The sequence below is a fragment of the Podarcis filfolensis genome (genome assembly GCF_964270895.1).
Source record: "Podarcis filfolensis genome assembly, chromosome: 2".
Lineage (NCBI taxonomy): Eukaryota > Metazoa > Chordata > Lepidosauria > Squamata > Lacertidae > Podarcis > Podarcis filfolensis.
The window spans coordinates 51462362-51476520 of record NC_139605.1 but is presented as its reverse complement, the minus strand read 5'-3'; the positions used below and the strand labels follow the sequence as shown (position 1 = coordinate 51476520).

The following is a 14159-nucleotide window of genomic DNA, read 5'->3' as shown; positions in this document are numbered from 1 at the left end:
GCTTTCCAGATGTATAGTTTTAATGCAGCCCACAGCACCACACTTCAGTTAGCCAGGGGTGCCACATAAACACTGGCAGCCTGGCACAATTAAGGTGGGATATAAATTATAGAAAGAAACTGGAATACACTCTGGGATTTTAAGGAGAAAATCCATTCTTGATTACTGAGTCAAAATGTATGTGGACAGCTAAGACCAGTGAAAGGGTTTGGGCTCTCAAAGGTTGGGCAGTGGCAAAGGAGGATGGGGTATGGAGAAGGGATGAAGACACAAATAAGAAGGCTCCTGATTAAGGCCAGTACCACACAGCACAGAAATAAGGACAACTGATCAGTCATCTTGTTTGCTTCAACCACCTAATGGCAGGAAAGCTGCTTCCATGCTGACTTCAAGACCATTTTCAAAAGTGCCCATCAAATGTGGCTAGTGAGCCTACACAAGGGCACTTCCTCCCCCCAGGCTTCTTTAAATAGTGCAGGACTGATCTGGACCTCGTTCAAGTCATGTCTGCCCCAGATTGCTATGGTCAAGGGTCATCTGTGGCTCAGAAATGTCAGAAATGAGAGACATACTGGGCAGATGCTTCTTTGCTGTAGGCAAGTCACTGGTAGAACACATCCTTTGCACCAAACAGGTGGATCTCCAGGGAGGGCTGGCTGGGAATGATTTGTGCCTGGAGAGCTGCTGCTACCAATCAGTGTAGACCTCACTGACCTGGATGCACCAATAGCCTGGTTTGGTATATGGGCAGCTTCCTGTGTTCTAATAGCTTTGTCCAATTGATTTCCTGTTGTAAAGTGGAAAGTCTGGAAGGAAATTACTAGACTTAAAAACAACCCAGCAGAAATCTAGTTCAGTTGCACAGCTAACCAAGTCCCATCTTCTTATGGTTTTTTTTTTTAAAAGGACTCATCAATTCTCCTTTTTAAAAGAAATCTTTTGGAAAGAGAGCTATATATAATGCCAGGGAATATAATGCCAGGGAAAGCAGGGGATGTTCTCACATGCCAATAAGCCAAGCCTCTTTGGGGATAGAAATCATGCTTCAAGATAACACCAAAATTGTTGGAAGCAAATGCAAAGTTTGAGCCCTAACATCTCAAGGTGACAGTTGCCAGGGTGTTTGTTTCCTCTCATTAGGAAATCGGTGGTATCTTTGGGGTTGTGAATGTGACTCTTCTCCAGGGAAAGGCAAACATTCTAGCCACATTCATTTGGAAACGTGATGGGCATCCTGTTTTGAAAAGGTCAGAAATAATCCTCAAAAATAACAATTGACATGTGATAATTCAGGACTATTTTGTGCTCTGCCTGATAAAATATTAAAATCCTCCAGCCTGGGTGGAAAATATTTCTCTCCCCATGTGTTTGTCTTTGTTCCTCGTTATTACAAAACAACAACAAAAAGGCCTGAAATATTTATGCCAGGCTGCCTCTGTACTGAGGGCAGCTACCTGACTGAGATTCCTAAAGGCACCTTGTCCTCTCACCTTGTCAGCTGGTGGAGAGCCTTGGGAAGCAGCTGCTGGTGTTGCCAAAGAACACCAAAACCGGAAACTGGAAAAAGAAAAAGTGCTTGAAAAGGCCCATTTCTCAGGCTCATTCTTGATTTACTAAAGTCACCCTAAGGTAAGGATTGGGAGGGGGGACAATTTTGTTTCAGGTTAGAGTAAAAGGTAAATCCACCTATTTTTTTCTACTTTCCAAAACAATTTGCAAACACCGCCTTCCTGTGTAATTTGCATTTCTTCAAATTTTGCAGTGCAGGTCTCCAGCCAAATAATGTGCACAGAAATGCACATATTACTGAAAATAATGTGGTGGGGGGAATGCATGCTATTAGGGAAAATATAAATATTAAGGAAACTGCTTCACAACAATACCTATACTAGGCAAAATTGCATAGAAATGTGCCATATTAGGAAAAATTGGCGCTAAAATGCAAATGGGTTTCCACGAGAGATTTTTTAAATAAATGAATAAATTGCAAACTGATATGGAAATGTGCAGAACTGAAGACTGGAAGGGGTGATCTTTCCTTGTCATTTTCATGCGAAAGGCCTTTCTTCCAGTTTTGCCAGCATGCAGTGAGAGCTGGTGTGTAAGTATGTAACTTTCATTTTCAGTAATAGAGTATGTATCAAATAGCAACATGTAGGTATGTGAACACACAGCCTGATAAAAGTGTGACAGCATGCATGTAGCCAGTTGTCATCATAGCTCTGGATGGCAAATAATCATCAAACTTTTTTTTTATTTTGTCTAGTACAGCATTTAGTAGTAAGCAATGTATGGTGTAAGTGGAATGCATTGTATCATATTTTATTAAAGTGGAGCTTAGGAGCCTAAGAATCACAGAGCACAGGAATCCACTGTGCTCAGTAATACACCCCCCCTTCCCCATAATGGATATTTGGTTCACTTGCTTTAGGCCTCCAAATTCTTATCACACAGAGTGCCTTATTGACACCAGAGAAACAGTGCATAAAAGTGTCTTTGAGAAACACGGCCTGCACATGACAGAAGGGATGCCATGTGGCTTCAGCCGGGGGAAGAGAGCGGAATAAAATTCAACAGCTGTGTGACAGGCAAAGGTCTCTCACCAACAGCTGTTCAACCTCTTTCCCACTCCTGTCTCTTGCTCACTTTGGAAAGCAAAGTAAGAAAACAGACTAACTGGTCTCAGAATCCCATGAAGGGTCATCTTCAGGAAAACATAACCCAATAAAAAAAGAAGCTCTAAGCTGATGTTTGATCTCACTTGGCAGTTTTGTGATCTGCAGGAAAGGGAGTGGGGGGAAACTCCAGCAGCTCCGCTCAGTTTACATTAACTTTTCATCTGCCCAACATCCATATCCCTCATCTGAGCACAAGATGAAAGCTGGCAGAGCCTGAATTGGTAGGTTCTGAATTCTCTACCAACATCAGATATGCAGCCATTTCTAACAGGCTCCACATGGATTTCTCTTTAAACTTGCCATTCTCTCAGATCTGTTCCCCACCCACCTATTTGATTGTGACCATAGCTGTCTCTCCTTCTCCCCTTGTTACATGCACAACCAATTTAGCATCTATGTGGTAGCATCCCAGTCCAGCCCCACTGCCACCCCATCGCTTGTTACCTCTTTGCTTTGGCCTCTGTCTTATTTTCCCTTTCATCCAATCTGAATAACTTTCTCTCGGCCTTGCATTTTTCAGGCACCATTCTTCCTGTGCAGTTTCCAACCATCTTCACAGTTTCCAACTTCCTCATCGTTTCCCTCAGACTTCCCTGCCTAATATTCCCTTCATTTGCAATCTGAGTTCTGAGACCAAAGGCTTAGATCTTCTGTCAATTCCAATCCAGCAATGCCTGTTGCAACTTTTCTGCAGTCAGTCACTTCCTCTCTTATTTCTTTTAAATTAGAGCTGGTTCAAACATTAGTTTCTGATGCTTGCCCCCAAAAGGAAGGCATCTTATCATGTGACTAGAGTGAGGCATGAGCCAAGAACTAATGGATTACAGCTGTAGCAATTTCCATGATCACTGAAGTGCCAGCATTTTATTTATTTGGTCAGTTGGATTTAGAGCCCATTCAGTCTTAAGGCCCCAGGACAGGTTAATAAAGATGTTGTTAGTTATTCTACTTATCCTTTCTAGGTTGAATAAAAATGTCTTACATTGCTTCCAAAAGATACACTCTTACTGCTTTGGTGAGCTGCTGCTCTACGCCTGTCCTTGTGATCCTGGCTTGGCTCATCATTAGGAAACATTCCCAGCTGATCTTAGAAGTCATTGTGTTGGGACAAAGAGATTGTCTCAGGCCATGCAATATCAAATAGTCAACATCAAACATTAAATTGATCCCTAGTGATTAAACAGCACAAACACCTGCAAATCTACTCCAACGTGTCATTGAGTTCAATGGGGCTTAATTCTAGGATCACAACCTTAAATATGCCTCACTACATTATTTTTATCACTTGTGCCTTTATCCATAAGAACAGTCTGCTGGATCAGGCCAGTGGCTCATCTAGTCCAGCATTCTGTTCGCACAGTGACCAATCAAATGCCTGTGGGAGCAGAACATGAGCACTTTCCCTTCCCATGGTTTCTTGCTGCTTCCAACTGTGGAGGTAGAGCATAAGCATCATGGCTAGTAGACATTGAGCCCTCTCATCCATGAATTTGCCTAATCCTCTTTTAAAGCCATCCAAATTGGTGGCTATCACCATCTCCTGGGGGAGCAAACCAGTTTTAAGGTTTATTGTTATTTTACCATGTTGCATGCCCTCTTTTCACCAATGATTGCCAAATGCTGCAAAAAAATGTGATCAGATTTAACTGTACACAAGCCCAGAAGGTCAAGATGATTAGCTCCATAGTTGCATTAGGAGGAAGCATGACATAGACAGTTATCATGCTTGCAACCCAGGTCAGAAAAGGGGGTAGAGAAGCCCAGTTCAGATTTGACAGGTCTCCCTCAGAGGTTGTGGACTCTCCTTCCTTGGAGATTTTTAAGCAGAGGTTGGATGGACATCTGTCATGGATGCTTTAGTTGCAGGGCTTTGGATTAGATGACCCTCAGTGTTGCTTCCAACTCTACAATTCTACGATTCTTTTATTCTATGATTCCTCTATTTTAGCTCATTTTGACTCATTGTTCTTTATTCGCTTTACTCTCTAGAGTTCAGAAAAGTCTGTGCTACAAACTCAAATCAGTTCCTAGCATGTGAGTCCTTGGTATTGTCATTCTGTGAGAGAACTAGCATTACTACATGAAAGTAACATTCCTTTAGGAATCCTTACAAGCTGTGTTGAGATCCTCACACAGGTGCTATATGTAGAATTCATACTGGCATGAATATGATCCATATCCACTGATTGGCATATCCAAATCCATCTTGATTGGCAATAGGGCAGGCTTCAGTCCTTAAGGAGGCATGCAGATGCATTTGCATACATGCATGGCTTTGCAGATCTGAATCCTCTGGGGAGCTTGATGTAGGGAGCGCTTTCATACTAGACTGAGTGGGTGAGTACAGGAGTAGGAATCCCTAAAAGGAATGTTGAGAGGCAGGCTGCATTGTGCTCAAGCAACAGCACACACATTGGGTTTCCTTTTAATTTAATTTTACAGTGGATTAGTCACCACCAGAGTCAAAGGGGCAGCAATATTGCCTATGCGTTATGCACACTGGTGGTTCACATGAGTTCATGTCCCCAGCAAACTGGCTCAGAATTAATATAGCTCATCTGTTGCAGAGGGTGGGATGAAAAGTCACTGCAGAATTAGACTAATGCAAAGCAGGGAGTGTGAATATCTTATCATTAGGCAAGCAAAATTCTCTGGATCATTGCTAAGCATACAAGACCAGAGAATGTAGCCCATTTCAGGTTGGAAGCAAAAGGCTTTTGAACTGGATCTTTTACTATAGATGCTTCATGTAAGCAAAATATATATTATTTAGTTGTTACATTTTTGTTCTGCCCTTCCTCTAAGCAGCACATGGCTGTGTACGTGGTTCTCCCCCATCATCTCATCCTTACAAGAACTCTTTGAGGTAGTCCAGTGCAGACCTGATCACTACACCAGCCCCAGGCTGGCATAGCCAACATCAGATACCGGTATTTGTCTGCCTCTCTTCCTTCTGCCCCAGAAGAATGGGGTGAGCAAAGGGGTTATGGATGAGGTGGTAACTATGCCACTACATCATGTCTCACTGCTGCCCTGGTGTGGTTTGGATTGCTCTGTCAGGCTGTGATCCTGGGGATATCAAATTACTCTGTCCAGTGATTAAGAGGGAATCTGTTTGTCAGACCCCTCACCTGCCCAACACTGTGGAAAAATATGCAGCCCTGATCTGGCAGATGTCAAAGCTCCAACATCAGCAGGCCTTGAAAGAAGACATGTCAGGGTAGTATGTATGGTGGATGTGTTATAAGTGAATCCATGGACTTCTCTGCTGCTCTCCACACCACCAGTGCTCCCAACCTACAAAGAGATGGATGGCAGCTCCTAAATTGGCATAAATCTACCCTGTTAATCCCCCACTCCGAAACTGTTTAAAAGCAAAGCAAAGAGGGGAAATAGTAAAAAGAGCACAATGGCACTCCTCCAGACTTCTCTTCTGTCCTGCCTGCAAAAGCCCTGCAATCAGGTGATTAAACTGTTTTTGGTTCCCTCCCTATCTTGCCTTAGGATGGCAGCCTGAATTTCCAAGGCATAAGATATCACATAATTTCCACTCCATCTATTCCAATTCCATATCCCACTACGAGAGTAAAAAGACACTTAGGCTGTGCATCTTCTCTCAGGTGATGTGCTATTAATGCATATCATAGGAGGCTGTGAACTTGCTGGGTCACTGAAGTGGGTAGGGAAGCCATTGTGTGGATGGCTAAAGGCATGGGTGGAGAGCTTCATGCAGTCATACTAGTCACACTTTTCTGGAGACAGCTACTATTTCCATCCTTGCCTGGTAAGAACTGTTGCCTTGCTTCCTCTTGAAGTCGGCTTAGGGGAGCACCTCCCTGGAACTATTTAAGCCAACTATTGATTCTGGAGTTGTGTCAACCAGTCCCTCAGTAGGAACACCAGTTACTCAAATGAGAAAAATTCCCAACGTATTCAAGAATACATTGGATTTTATAAGTCTCTATGGGCAAACCACATTAATAGCCCCATTCCTTCAGGAGTAGTCAGTTGCTATCATTCCAAACCACATCACGGAGAGATCCATCCATGACAAGGAGGTGATGGTTATACCCTCCAGCCACCAAATCTCTCCCAATCTACTCTGTTCCAAAAACCAGGTCAAGAGTGTGTCCTGCAATGTGCATTGGACCCATGGTGCATCGAAACAGCCCCATGATTATCACAGTCAACATGAATACATGAACGGGACCCAACAAAATGAGTCTAGCATGGTCATTGACTTTAGTAAGACTATTAGCTCCACAAAGTGCAAAATTTAATCTGGATTCAAAGGATCTGTTGGTTGTTGTTATTGGATCTTCAGTGCCCCAGGAGCTAGATCAAAATCATGCCAATTTAACTGCTCTAGGGACACAACTTAAGACAATGCTTGTTGGGAAATGGCCATTTACATTTGACAAACAGAGCTCAGAAGGAGGCTTAATTAGGATTGTCAATTTACATTCTCCCTGCAGCAAACTGGTTTCCTCCATCACATTTTATTAAGATGAAGTCTGAAAATAACTGCAATGTTTTTCTATATATTAATATTGATTTAAGTCTTCCCATGCTCATGCTTTTGTAGCCAAAACTGCACCACTGATAACCAAGGGTAAAGCACCCGCAGACTCAGGGTAACCTCAAGGTTTACACAAATACAATAGATCTGAAGGGGGGGATGGAGGAATCTCATGGTAGCCTCATAATAATGGCATAACATGCAGAAAGATTAGTGGAGGGGGGAAATGACTAATGGGAGGGAGGAGGGAATAGAATGTAGTGGCTGGAACAGAGAAGAGAAACATAGTTCACATATATAAAGAATAGGAAGAACCATCTAATTGTCTGGATAAGTCACTTCCTGGTTCATGATGAGAAGCCATTTTTAAATGTCCCCAGGGATGGAAGAAAAGCTACAAACAGACATATGTTAAACAATGTAATAGAGCTGGAGTTGAGCACAAAGTGTGTCTACCCCACCTAAAAAAGAACAATAATGGAAGCTGAGAAACCGCAATACAGCCCAGTGAGAGCTGGGGATGCTTAGTGAGCACAGAAATACACAGCTGTCTTGAAAATAATAATAAAGGTTTATTTGAGCCTAGAATTGGGTGTGTATGTACCAAGCCATGTTGCTCAATGACATCTTATTCTTCCAAACAAGATGCTGTTATCAGCCATGGCACATGTGGTGGACATTTATCCATTTCTCAACTCTGCCTTGGGTTCCAATTGCATTGCTCAGTACTGCTCAGTGCCTTGTAAAAGGTCTTCATCTGATCTCATCTAAATCTGCTGGCTGTAGGGAGAGAAGTAAAAAGAGATGCTTTATAGATGAACAGAAAATTCCCTGGGGGGATTTGTCTTTCAGTCTGAAATGTGCTCAGGGGATTGGGCGGAATATTGGCTGTTTCCATGCAGTCACCAAGGGAGTGATAGAAAGTGAAATGTAAAAGTGTGTAGTAGGGAAACAGGAAATAAATTCCTTCCTTTGCAGTCACAGCTCTCTTACGATGAAAATGCATCTCCCCAGATTTCTTTGTGTTGCCAATGGCACGAGCTTGATTGATGAAATGCTTGTGAAATGGTTACATATGTGTTTCTGTGTTGCAGTGTATACAAGGAAGTTGTGCATCATTTTGCTTGTCTCAGTGTTTATTGCAGGTAAGTAGAAACATTCTGTGGATAGGGTGGATAGGTATACATGCGTTTAGGACAGGGGTGGCTTACAGGTCTGATTCCCCGCCCAAGTGATTATTCTAAATTTTAGAAGATGTATGAGGCACAAAGTACAGTGGTACCTCAGGTTACATACGCTTCAGGTTACATACGCTTCAGGTTACAGACTCTGCTAACCCAGAAATAGTACCTCGGGTTAAGAACTTTGCTTCAGGATGAGAACAGAAATTGTGCTCCAGCGGCGCGGCAGCAGCAGCAGGAGGCCCCCATTAGCTAAAGTGGTGCTTCAGGTTAAGAACAGTTTCAGGTTAAGAACGGACCTCCGGAATGAATTAAGTACTTTACCTGAGGTACCACTGTATACTGTTACCAGTCTTCTGAAGACGTCTGAAAGACAGGTGACTGATCAGAAGGTGTTGTATTTTGCAGAAAGAGACTTATTTAGCAACTACACATTGATGGGATCTGAGTTGGCTATGGCTCTCCAAAAAAGTGGTCTTGGACTCATGATGGATAGATCAATAGTAATCAAAAATGGTTGTGGAAAATGTAAATTCAATGCTGGAGACTTCTAGGAAGTGATTTAAAATAAAGATGCCAGTATTGCAATGCCTTCATATAAATCAATGCCACAGCCACATTCAGGATGCTGTGAAGAATCCTTAGTTCTATCTCAGAAAAGGAACGTTGGGTACATAGGAAACTGTCTTATATCAATTCAGACCATTGGTTCACCTAGAGCAGTACTTTCTACTTTCTCTGACACCTGGTTTTTGACAGGGGTATTTCCCAGCCCTACCAGGAGATGCTAGGAATTGAAATCAGAACCTTTGCCTACTGTGCTACAGTCCTTTCTTGTCAAAAGGACATCACAGAGCTGAGAAAGGTACAGAAAAGGGCATTATTTGGAGGCTAGAGTGATTTTCCTTCAAGGAAAGGCTGGAATATTTGGACAGGGGAGCTGTCTAAGAGGAGGTGCAAAAACAGTTCTATCAAACTGCAGATGATGTGGAGAAAGTGGAGAGATATACATTTATCTCCCTTTCATAATACAGTGGTACCTCGGGATAAGAACTGAAATCATGCTCCGGCGGCGCTGCGACAGCAGGAGGCCCCATTAGCTAAAGTGGTGCTTCAGGTTAAGAACAGTTTCAGGTTAAGAACAGACCTCCAGAACGAATTAAGTTCTTAACCCGAGGTACCACTGTACTACAAATTCAGATCTTCCAGTGAAATTGATTGGCAATAGATTCATGCAGATAAAAGGAAGTGCTGCTCCAAACAGTGGATAATGAATTCATAGAATTTTCTGCCACAAGATATGGTAATGTTTAAAGTAAAGGTAAAGGGACCCCTGACCAATAGGTCCAGTCGTGGCTGACTCTGGGGTTGTGGCGCTCATCTTGCTTTATTGGCCAAGGGAGCCAGCGTACAGCTTCCAGGTCATGTGGCCAGCATGACTAAGCCACTTCTGGAGAACCAAAGCAGCGCACGGAAACGCCGTTTACCTTCCTGCCGGAGTGGTACCTATTTATCCTCTTGCACTTTGATGTGCTTTCGAACTGCTAGGTTGGCAGAAGCAGGGACCGAGCAACGGGAGCTCACCCCGTCACGGGGATTCGAACCGCCGACCTTCTGATCGGCTAGTCCTAGGCTCTGTTGTTTAACCCACAGTGCCACCCGTGTCCTTAAGGTAATGTTTACCACTGGCTTAAATGGCTTTTGAAGGGGAGGAAAAGCCTATCATTGGCTATTAGACCTGATAGCTATATAGAATCTCTAAATATGTAGGTACTGTGCCAGAGGTGGGGAAACCCATGACCCTCCAGATGCTGCTGGACTCCAACTCCCATCAGCCCCAGCCAGTATGACCAGTGTTCAGGAATGATAGGAGTTGTAGTCCAACAGCACCCGGCTGGTCACAGGTTCCCCACATCTGCAGTATGCTACCAAATACCAGTTAATGAGAAGCAACAGCCTTTTGTGGGATTCCTGGAAGAATTTAAATGGAAAGTCAAATGTGCTTTAATTAATTCTAAATGTTCATAAAATTTCACATTTTTGCACTAAAATGATTTACATCCCTACTTGCAATATCCACTGGGCAATGTAGTGTGTTGACAGGGTAAATTTATTCTTCAAGCATATTGTTCAGGTGAATCTTCCTTTCATTGCCACTTGATCACACTACACCCAGTTTACATTAGAGGATTTCACAACCACTATCATCTTCCACAACCATCATCATAGAACTCACAATTAGAGAACCAGGATTCAAAGCAATGGCAGGTTAGTAGAATGCTCAGTAGGAAAATTCACTATACAGCAGTAAAACCTATGTGTTTATTTATGAGTTTCTACTGCCTTTCATTGAAGATTCTAGAATGGTTTACAAAATTAAGGCTGAAATACAATCACAATAGATTAAGTTTGCCACAGTGATAATGTTGGCATCCGTCTGTAACAATGGAGTGTGCTTACGGAGGTGAAGTCGAATTGCTGGAGAATCACAATGCCTGCTATTGCTACAGAGGCCGGTAACTCGTAACTGCTGCCTTCCATGTTGTTTTGCTGCATTAGCAGCACCAGAGTGACCTCTCTGGGGCGCAAACCTGGACAGTGTCCATGGAGGTCCTGAGCTGCCTGGGCTGGAGGTCTCAGCATCACTGATGTGGTCCAAAGGAAAACAAAGTACAGTTGCACCTTGGTTTCCAAACAGCTTAGTTCTCAAACGTTTTGACTCCCGAACGCCGCAAAACCGGAAGTGACTGTTCCAGTTTGCGAACTATTTTTGGAAGCTGAACGTCCAACGGGGCTTCCGTGGCTTCCAATTGGCTGCAGGAGCTTCCGGAACAGATTCCGTTTGACTTCCAAGGTACGACTGTAATACGTTTGGCACCAGCTTGTCTGCAGGAGTTGCTGGAAGGAGGCTTACAAGATGCCATCCAACCATCTTAGGGACTCCATTCTGGATTTGTGTAGGGTTTCCTCATTAACCTTTTCCTCTCCCAAAGATATCCCACAAGGCAATAAACCACTTGCTAAATACAATAGGCTAGTAAACTCCTTAAAACTCTAGAAAGCTTTGGAGAACAGAAAGATCTCAAAGTTTGGGTAGGTATATGAGGGGTGAGTTCCTTCCGATTCCTGGATATCAGGCTATGTAGGGTTTATAGGTAAGCACTAGTACCATAAATTGAGCTTCGAAAACGGATTGGAAATCACTGGTTCTCTTTTAGTACCAAAAATATATACTCCTGATGACCTAAAAATTTGAACCTATCTGTGTACACACCATACATTTCTAACACATTTCCTCCCTTCAAGAATCCTGGGAACTGTAGTTCAGGGATATTTAGAATTCTGGCTCTGTGAGAGGTAAACTACAGCTCCCATGATTATTGGGCTGTGTGGACTGTAAATGTATGGTGTGTGAGCAGCCTTGTTGATGACAGCTGTAGGAGAGCAAGAAGTCATGAATCTGTGCCCAATTCCAGATAAGGGCCTCAAGAGACAATATGCAGCTCTATGTAGGAGCTTTACTCCCTTTTCCCAAGAGATCTTCTGCTAGAAAAAAACTCAAGGACGGGAGTATTGTAGGAGCCTAGAGCTCAAAGTCACGTATGTTAAACGTCTGAGAGCACATCACTAATAATATATTATAAATACATTTTGGCCCATGTCCTGTAGATGTACTCAACTTAAGGTATTCAATTGATTTTTAAAAAATGGAAAGGGAAAGATGGCCTGTTGACTGAATTGTTTCCCCATTGCACATAATTAGTAGCTGATTAAAGAGGCTATTAACATGAGGAAAGGGAGAAAACATGTCAGCCCTGAACACAAACTATCCCTAGACTGGGAGCAATTCAAGAGAATAATTTGTCTTTCCACACCATCAAGCTGATCTGCTCACTTAGTAAATTAAGTTCAAACCATAGCTTTATCCACCAGTAGGATGTGATTAAACTTAAGAGAATGATCCCCCCTCCATAATTAAATCTGGGGTATTTCAAGCTCTTTCATCCTGGGCTAAAAATTGCTGCTAGTTTCTTCTATATAAAAATCTATTATATATTTTCTAAAGGAATATATGTTTCTTATGGATTCCCGGTACAGATCATTTGGGTGCTCAGGCAAGGGAGTTCTAGAAACAACAAAATAGATCCCACCAGCTACTATCTTGGAGTCATGGCAGCTGCATGTGAAAAATGCTGCAAGGCTTTGCCTTTCTGCTTTGGGCCGTATCTACTTGCCTGTCATTTCTTCTCCCTAATATTTCTTTTATAACTTGCCTTAATTTACATTCTTACCCTTAACCCTTGAAGCTAGAAATTTCAGGACGTTTAACAGATGTTGTCACAAACATGCATTTATGGCTTTAGGTTAACGCCCACTTGAGGTACTGATCCTGACGACCAGAAGGAAGTATCAGTACCATAACAAATGAAAGCCCTTTACAAGGTTCAGACCTTTCCTCCATCGCTTTGGTATCCTGGGAGCAAAGAATTTAAGCAGAGGGTGTGCTCGCTGTGGCTTCCTGCGCGAAGCATTGCATGCTGAAGCCCCCTTGCCCCGGGAGCTTGAATTTAGCACCACGTTGTTGGACAGCTCCCTCCGGGGAAGGCTTCGTGCTCCTGGCCCCCGCGCGGGGAGTTTGATTTCAGCACCCTGGATTCGGACAGCTCCCTGCCGAGATAATAAATGCTTGGCAAGCTGCTTGACATCAGCGTCTTTGGAGGAGTTTCAAACGTGAATCAAATGTGTGAGCATCGCGGCGAGCGAGAGACCCGCTTGTACGCTAAGCAAATCAAGAGCTTTCAACACCAGAGCTGTGGGCAGCTACTTATGCAAGAGAAGAGGATTCGGAGGCGCAGCACCTCCAGCACTTGACAGAGGCGGCATCTTTACAGCAAGGAGCAGGCATCCAGTCCTCCAGGAGAAAGAAAGTCAGAGCATCTTTGCCCAGCTCGCCTGGGAAACCTCGCACAGAAGAGAGACGCTTCCTCATCACCTAACAGGTGTCTCTGCTTCGCAAAGGTAAGCTTTGTTATTCAAAAATGCCGACAATGAGTGGAATTCGAAGCCGTGCCTCTTTATTTTGTCATTTTCTGAAATATTCTGCTATACAGTGCTTCTTTTTCGAGAGGGTTCTGAAGGCTTTACAGTGCTATTTCTTGCTCTTATCTCGCATCATCAAACTGATATTTTCTGTTGTTTCCCGTCTGTCCTCCTTTCCTCCCCCGCCAGTCTCTGGCATTTGGTTGTGGTGGGATGAATTAGTCCAACACGTTGCTTTTTAATCCTATAGATATCCTTGGCATCTAATCCTATTCTTCCCAACAGATTTAGAAGCTAATAGAAGATTGCACTGGAAGCTAGTTGTCTCTCTGCCAAACACCCACAGCCATTTCTGGTAATTAATTATCTTTCAAAGTTTAATTTGGAAGACATATCAATCCACTTCAGAGCTCATTGTATGAGCTTGATCCAGGATGTGAGAACCACTATTTGAGATCTCACAGGTAGCAAACAACAGCAGCAGCAGCAGCAACAACAACATTAAGTTTTGTAACTGGTGCTTCTAGGAAAGGAATTTTGTGTGTGTGTTTAACATTACTATCAGCTGTATCACAGTGGTGACCCTATTTGATGATTTTCTGTGATTCTAGTTATTCACTGATACTTTAGAAGAAAAATGTGGGGGTAAAAATAAAAGTGTTTGATAATACCCCAAACGATTAGCTTTTCAAGATGTATGTTAAAAAATTGAAGCATTTGCAACTTAAGAAATGAGAAGAT

The 14159-nt window shown here is 42.9% G+C and overlaps 1 protein-coding gene and 1 long non-coding RNA gene across 2 annotated transcripts in view; one reads left to right on the top strand and one right to left on the bottom strand.

Moving 5' to 3' along the window:
* Positions 1-9959: 9959 nt before the first annotated feature.
* Positions 9960-14159, bottom strand: part of LOC310757869 — a 118784-nt gene continuing 114584 nt past the window's right edge. Inside the window, exon 3 of the long non-coding RNA XR_014545521.1 lies at positions 9960-9989. This is a non-coding gene — a long non-coding RNA (uncharacterized lncRNA). The remainder of the gene's footprint in view (positions 9990-14159) is intronic.
* Positions 12797-14159, top strand: part of GRM2 (glutamate metabotropic receptor 2) — an 82764-nt gene continuing 81401 nt past the window's right edge. The window contains exon 1 of the mRNA XM_083603308.1: positions 12797-13397. The gene's annotated coding sequence lies outside the window, so the exon portion shown is untranslated. The remainder of the gene's footprint in view (positions 13398-14159) is intronic.